Raw genomic sequence first — 8,403 nt, forward strand, 5'->3', positions numbered from 1 at the left:
AGATTGTAGAAGTTCGTTAAAATAACTAAGCAGGGTCGCGACACCGTTCGACGCGGTTCCCCAAATGATCCGGCCGGGTCGTCGGTTGTGCCACGTCGCCGATTTATTCTTCGTTTCGAATAACTACCGCGGCTCAGATCCCCCGGAGTCCGTCCTCTCTCTGACTTGTACCGGGACTTTGAAAACAAGTCACCGCGCTAGGTCGACGGAATAAGTTGCGGATGGTTTGATGGAAGAACGCCACGGGTTCGAGTCTAAGGTGGTACCAGATCTGCTACCACCGCGAGAGCCGGGAGACGCACACCCATACGATATTTCAAAAGTTTTATCTGGCCACGGCTCAAGGCCAAAATACCAAAAATAACGCAGCAGCAATTTGTGTAGGCGAAAAACGGCGACGCTGGCCGCTGCGGCCGTTTCGTACGGCAGGTGGCGCTACCCAATGTCCACCGAAGAATAGCCACAACGTTCATTTTCAACGTATTTACATGTATACATGTACAGGGAGTAGGGACGGAACTTACTTAAATATCCAGAGGACAATCGACGCTCCCGGCTACCGGCATTCATGTCATTCTACCAGCAGCAGCTTATATTTTCCCCGATCTATAACGGGAGGTAACACGACGTAGCGAACGTTCGGTCTATAGGTAATTAAGGGATGAAGCCTCGGATGAACGCGAGAAGCTGCTGGAGGCATATAGTTGGGAAAGGATGGTCATCGGTTTCTCAGCTGGGCTTGTCGACCCCTAAAGGCCCTGAGTGTCCTATTTTTGTCCATAAGCTGAACCGCAGAAATAGACTAGCCTAGCCCCTGGCCTAGAGACAGGTTTTCACCGGCTATAATAACTTAAGCACCTCAAGGATTCGCCTCCTCAAATCCTGGGCAAGCGGGTACGCGGTGCGGGTAGCAAACCGAAAAACGGAACAACGTCTCTCGATCCGCAAATTAGATCGTACCGTTAAGAGAATCATCGGCGAAAAATCAGCCCGCCATATCAGAAGATCGTACAATCCGCAAAAGGATCATAAATTAATTATCGCCTCTTTGCGGTCGCTATACGCGGGTAAACCGCGTGCCATTCCACTTATTCGCCGAGGACGAGATGAGGAAAAAAATGAAAAGACTGGCTCATTATATACGACCGATTTATTGCACAATAGAGATTTTTATGCCTCACCAATAACGCGGCTAAACTTCCGATGGTTCGTGGAAATATTAAACGGTCCGACAATGAGCGACGTATAAAATTGTCTAAACGTTATTGTTACACCTATTATCGAAAGGTAGCGCGGGAGAAGGGTAAGCAGAGAGCGCGTTCGCTAGATTTGCAGCTGCCTATTGTCTATTCTTATAAATTCCTTCAACACGACCATCGCACAGATGCCAGTCCTGTGATGTACAATGAGACACGTGCAGCACCGTTTTCTTCTACCTCCTCCTTCTCCGATCGATATAATTTTATCATCATCTCTGAATATAGCAATAACCACTAATCTCTGCCTGCTAACATTAAATTAACCCTGACGCGAACCGCGATAAGTATAACTCGGTGAAAATTAAGACCGACCGTATCTGGTCGTCATTTGTACGAGGGAAACTCATGACGGGAAATACTTTAGTTAGGCCAATCCTAACTGATTGATTTACGATCGATATTCGTTTTATACGCATATATATATATATAAAAGGAGAGGCGATCGTTGGTATGTAAAAAGTAGCGGATGGATCGCGGTACTTTTAACTTTAGCGGGAATGAATATCTAGGGGTTCGGAGGGGAGGGTCCAGAACGATATTTGGATAGCTAAAAGTGTCCAACAACAATGTCTCTATTTTATTTAAGTCATGCCTCAGAGTCGAGGTGAACTTATAGCAATACGTTTCTCAGCGAAGACCTCGCCACGAGCGATTCACGTGAAAACCGCGACTGCCTATTAAAACTAACTCGTTATATAATTTACGACTCGTCGTCGTCGTCGTCGTCGTGGTCGTGGTCTCGATGTAGCTACGTACGTACATTAGGATTGCCACCGTCGTCGGTTGAGTAATGATGCGGGCTCTCCTCTTACTTTACCCGATATTTAAAAAGATCCAGTTCGATCGTCTCGTCCGGGTAAGACAGATTAACGCACGGATCGCCTCGAGCTTTCCTCGTACGAAATATTAGCCACCGGAAATTTTTAGACCACCCTCCCTACCCCCAGTTTGACGATGAACTGACAGCTCCTCGCGTGTACCCCACGTCTTCAAACAGGTATATACCATAGACGTCTGGTCATCGACCGATGTATCTTGTTCTCGCTAAACTTCAACGGTGACGCGGGTCGGATATTCTATTTTTATTATTTTACCGACTTACCGATACCATCTTTACGTCACCGACTCCCTGCCCTGTATGACGAAGGACCCGAGGCTCCATCAGCTGTCCCCCTAAATCGTATAATATACGAATCCCAGCTTGTAAACGCCACATATCGCCGTCGCCGCATCGTTTGAAATCAAGTTCCAAACGATATTGTACGATGGTCAAAGGTAAAACGCCGATATATTCGCTCCTAATTTAAATCGCACAGGTGCGACCTGGCCGGAGTAACCGTACCTTGAAATCCGATCGCCTGATCACTGTGAATTATATTTGAAATATTTCGTGAGGATGGAAGACTTCCGGCGGAGGTTGAGACGTAGGAAATGAAACATCGAAAGACCCTGTTATGGAAGATAACGATGAAGCGTTATTCTCAATTTTCTCTTTCGAACGAATCATAATATCATCGCTGAATCCCTGCCATATTCTGGTGACGCGTTGAAGCTTTTGACGCGTCAAATATACGGCAGACGTAGTAGTACCCCTAGAATTACACACGTTGTGCACTACAGACGAGGGTCTCCAAGGTGGAACAGATTTAGAGCCAGCAAAACTAGACCTGTTCTGGTATGTCTTTTAGCCTTTAAAAGTTAAGCCTGGTGACAGACACCTCTATGATTTCAGCTTGATGCCAACTTTGCGTTGTCAGCCACAACACGAGCGAATCGTTCGCACTACGGCAAAGCTAGACTATATTTGGGACGTTGAGCCACTAGAATCAGCTGCCGTGCAGACGCGATGATGTCGACGCTGACGTTCGTCCCACCAGCGCGACGAAATCTGCACATATTTGAATGGTCATTGCGTTTGGTATAATACGGCGTTACTTAACTGGCCCAGTTATCCCAGTTGGCCTACAGGTCGGATGGGTCAGACCCATCATCCGAGTATGTATTTTTAGTGAAACCGATACGAACTACATCGCAAATTGTCCCCCTACTACTTTCAATTCGAAGGTAATCAAGGTGGAAGAGATAATCTAGAAATCTATTTATATTATGCTCAATGCACGTAACACGTGCCTCGCGGATCACCCATACTTACAAAATTTTACTTGGCAGTTCGGCCGATCCAAAGTCAAGATATTCTACGTATTCACCTAAATGCAACGAAAGTATACCCGAGAAAAAGTGCATATGGTCGCACTTCCTCGTAGCGTAGGTATAATGTATCGTAATTTTTCTTGAAAATCCATTCATTTCACTATCAAATTTTTATTGGAATCACGTCGATTCGCGAGACTTGTATGGTTATTTGTTATATTTTTCTTACACCGGTAAACACCCAATTACGTACCCGTAGATAACGCGATACGCGCTGTACCTATCTATAGTGCGGTGTCGAGAAAAATAACAATATACGTTGAAAAAATAAAAATAGATTAAATATTTCGAAATGCAACTTAATGCATGCAATGTCTGGATTCCGGCCAGAACCATCATTTTTAGTGTTCGGAAATGAGTTTTAGTCCCAAGCTACTTGTGTGTACCTAAGATCCTATCCTATACGTATGTGCTTCGAACGGGTAAGACCTAAACAGCGAGTCGAAAACGAAATAATCAGGGGTTCGAGGGTCCGTGATTGATGTGCAATTTTGTTTGAAGAAAGTAACGATCGCTGCCTCGCGATTTCTGGTTTTTTAATGATCAATAATCAATCGATCATTCCTCCGATAATTTCGACGACCATATACAAAAGACGAGCGACGACACCAGCTATACAGCGATCATCCGGCGATGAGCGTTACTGTTGATTCTGGCGACGATCCATGCCCACCGCTAGCTCCCGGTAACGGGGTATAACGGCGTAAGCAGAATCATCGGCCACGACGACGTCGGATACCACCTCGGAAATGGTCACGGGCCGCTTAATACGACTCAAAACCTCTGGAGTTTGTCAAATTTATTACCAGCCGTTAACCACAGCTACTGTTTACTCCTGTCGTCAGAGTTGTTCGCCCGATTGGAGGGGTTGAATCGCAGATTCTCTGCTCTTAGCTTGGGGATTATTATTCGCCTGATTTTCACTACCGCGCAAAACAAACGTGACGAACAATTAACGGCCGAGTTCAGGTACGTTACACGACGTGGACGCGCTCGCGGACAGGAAAAGTTTGGAGCAAGTAACAAATTTTTTTTCACACCCGATCGAATATCGGTAAAACGGAAGAGAAAAATTGATAGGGCGCCGTTGCTCTGGTGTGAACCCAAAACCCGCAAATGTGTTCACAAGGGCACGTGTACCTCAATTTTTCTTTTTTTTTTTTTGCTCTCTAAATTTATTTGTTCATTTTTTGTGACTGTGTAACGGCGATTTCCCTTTGTGACGTCACGCTGGTGACCGTGCAAATAAACCGGGAATCCTGAACGCTAAGCGAATAGTCCGTCTATTCTTGACGTTGGCAACAATAACGCCTCCCAGGGACAGCGGCAGATCACAACGTGGTCTCTGCAAATAACTAATGGCGCTTCTCACAAAGGCCGAGCGTTCTAATTTCGTATTATCTTTCCCGAAGCCTAAAAATAATGGGTATGATGGAAAAGAGCGGAGTGATCCCGTAAGAGAACTACGCAAAAAATGGAATTATTCTTTAAGCCAAGTCCGGACGAATTGTGGCCCGCACGGATCTTAAATATCGTCGACGGTGAACGAAAATTTGAAGGGAAACTTTTTAGGAATTTATTAGTCGCTTTTTTCTTCGCCTCTTTAATTTATACCGGGTTCTAGGTCAACGGGTGCATGAGGAAGTTGTTTGCCGTTTGTCAATGTTTAGGACAGCCTAACGCGCCCGAGTGTCTCGAAGAAGAAGAAGAAGAAGAAGAAGAAGGAGAGGAAGAAGAAGAGAAGGAGATAGCTAGGAGAGAGAAAAACAATGATTGAGCAAGTGTGTACTGCAAGCTTTCAAAGAGGCAGAGATTTTCCGGGTCGAAAGCACACACCGCAACGTTGCAACTGATGAGAAAAAGGGACTAGGAGTTACATGCGCGATGTTCTTTCGACTTCCAAAAAAAAAGGCTTAGGTATCCCATTCGTCGTATCTCACGAGCCTTTTCAATTTTATTCGATCCGACTTTCGATCGTGCACAGTGGCATTCCACGTCTGCGAACGTACGCGAATATGACGGGGAAAAATAATCCTTCCATTATAAATACGTCATCGCGTATCGGTAATATTTGCGAATTACAATCGAACAGTCGCGTCATTCTTCGGTGGATTTCAGAGTCAATGAGATTGACGAGCGGTGTTTAAATCGTTGAATTTAGTTTATATTTTTATATCCTAAAGGTTTATCTACGATTTTAACGTCGCCCGCAATACGATCGTCCGATGCGGTTGAATTTATAGTCCGACACCACGAAACAAAAAAGACAAAAAAGAGAAAAAAAAAAAAAGAGTCTAAGCAAATAGAATAAAATAAAAACTCAACGATAAAATCAACGATCCGACTAGACATTTCAGCTCCCTTACGTTAATATTTCGAGACCGACGAATCTCCCTCGTACATGCGGATCAACGCGGGACGATCAGTCTTCGATTTGAATATCGTGTGTACGCGGTTACTGCAAACATCTACCATCGGCTAATACTGATCTAGATGCCAAAAAACCGACCACTCATCATCATCATCATCATCATCATCTGTGCATCATTCGCCGCCGGTTTTGCCAAGGCTGATATATCGGGAATCTATAGAGCGCGTGTAGAACCTGTGCAGCAACTAGCGGGTAGGCTGCAGCTATGATGCGTCTGAAGTCTCCTACGTCTTACGAAATTTTATAGCCAGCTGCATGACTATAGACCAGTGCGATGTGTGTTATGCCGCCGCTGCCGCATCGCAGGGAAATTTTTGGTACGAGTACAACCTGCGGCAGCTGTTGTGAATCAGATTTTTATCTCGTATGTAACTTTTGCTCTTGCAGAAACGCGTTTATATTACGCTCTAAAATGAGATTAAAAATTGCTTGCACCATTGCAGTATACGAGCGTGTTATACGTGTATACCTGTAGTTCGCGTATACAGTCATCCACTTATTACACGACCCAGAATCTCAGGATTCAGCTACATAGCTGTACAACGTTTCGTCATTTTTTCGAGTACCGTCCCACTTCACTAATCAAAAAATATTCGGCACATAATTTATAAAAAGACTCCAGAGTAGCAGATGTCGGGAATAACTACTGCTCTGCCACTGAACTTTGTTTTTTACTTTGTGAACGATCAGTTTTTAGCTTATTCGATTGATGGTTTTACATGCTGTGATCCAATTTTCAGAATATTTCTATTCTATGGTTTTTTTTGAGCAACAAAAATTGAGAAGCTCACCATAAAGATCATGCACCTACCAAATCGTCCCTTTGTCGGTTTAGCATTTGAATTTCAACGAATGTTTTTTCTCATCTGAATAAGAATTGGGCTGACCCTCGGAAAGTGATTTCGATGAAAAATAATCACTAGTAATTAGACGAATAATCGGAGCTGGTAATAATTAAAAGTTATAAACTATACTGTGCGACTTAGTTTTCGTTTGTACAGTTTTACATAACACCTCATGGCTCAGCTAAAAATAATCAGACATTTTAAACCTCACAGTCGAAATAAACGTGGAAATAACGTCGTTCTATTTTTAAAAGCCGCATTTAATGAGGATGCTGATAGCACCCGAAGATCCTGTGATCATCCAGCCATCACTGCTGCATCAGATCATCAGATTTTCAAACCGAATCACATTTTCACAGATTCAAGGAGAAGAAAAAAAAAAAAAAAATGTCGGTATCAGTAAAAGGGATTTACGAACAGCACGTGCTGCACACATGATACACAGTTTACTTCACGTAAAGATACACTTTACGCTGCATCATCTGTAAAATCTAGTCAGATAAAGGAAGAAGAAAAAAAAAAATCAACGTACAGCTATTTTTTGCTTCTATGAATATTTTTTTTTTCTTTTGCACAATATTCAAAGATATGTTTTTACAGCACAAGGAGAAGCAAATGAAACGCTCATTTTCCACATCTTTTGAATTTTGCCGTGATGGCGATGCCGTGCTACAGGGGATGAAAAATGACGATAGTTTGTTTTACGGGCAGCGAGAAATAAGTACCTGTACGTACCATCGAGGGGATATACATGAATTTGATGACGTTAACGCGTCCGCCCCCGTCTATTTGGCGTGTTCACTGACATGTTGGTACTTCAAAATACTCAGCTCAGAATAGCTGTTTACTCCCAACCGTATTTTAACATTTAATTCATTGTTACTAACAGCTAAACCATCACGCATGGAGCATTGCAGATACCGTGCAGTAGGTACCTAAAGCCCGAAGATAGATTCACCTAAACCGCAAAAGGATCGTGGTTTTGAAAAAAAAAAAAAAATCTGGGCATCTGACAGATCAAATTATGCGATCATGTGAGCTGGCATGAACCGTTTTCGGAGTCAGACCGATATATCATTCAAGATGACTGTAGGTACGATGAAATCAAATCTCTAAATGTTATTACAATGGCTATAAAAAGCTCCTTTGGTCGTACGATTCGTTTGTTAGACGCTTCGACTTTAAAATCAAGTTATAGTTATGTAAACATTGCGAATTCTACTATAACCGACAATGAATTGTTCAAATATAAAGAGCAAAAGATATACATACTACGGATTACTACATTCATTCTGTGTGTATATCAAATGAAAGTCCACCCCGGACAACGTCCGAGATGTTCTTGAACGAATATTATATCCGCTGATGTAATACGGTGGATTCTCATTGTGAGCTTTTGAGATTTCCGGAGATCTCGACCAACCATGCATACGTAAGCTTCGTTGCGCATCTTGGAGCATAGTAATTATATTATTATACGGTGATATGGTTTGAGCATATATGCACTCTAAGTTTGGAGACCTATTCTTAGAAATATATATACTCAGTGAATGAATTAGATTCTCTAGTTTTCAGGCAACATCATACACTCCCTCCAGCTGAGTCTTGCTATGCAGACTCGTACACATTTCGTTGAGATTTTCTAAACGATCGACTA

At 43.0% G+C, this 8,403-nt stretch overlaps 1 long non-coding RNA gene across 1 annotated transcript; it reads left to right on the forward strand.

The window, feature by feature from the left end:
* The first annotated feature begins 2,019 nt into the window (after positions 1 to 2,019).
* On the forward strand, positions 2,020 to 4,596 carry LOC125500343. Its single transcript, XR_007277684.1, has 3 exons — positions 2,020 to 2,256; positions 2,407 to 2,934; positions 2,992 to 4,596. It is a non-coding gene; the product is annotated as an uncharacterized LOC125500343 (long non-coding RNA).
* The last annotated feature ends 3,807 nt before the right edge of the window (positions 4,597 to 8,403 follow it).

The sequence above is a fragment of the Athalia rosae genome, chromosome 3 (genome assembly GCF_917208135.1).
Source record: "Athalia rosae chromosome 3, iyAthRosa1.1, whole genome shotgun sequence".
Taxonomy (NCBI): Eukaryota; Metazoa; Arthropoda; class Insecta; order Hymenoptera; family Athaliidae; genus Athalia; species Athalia rosae.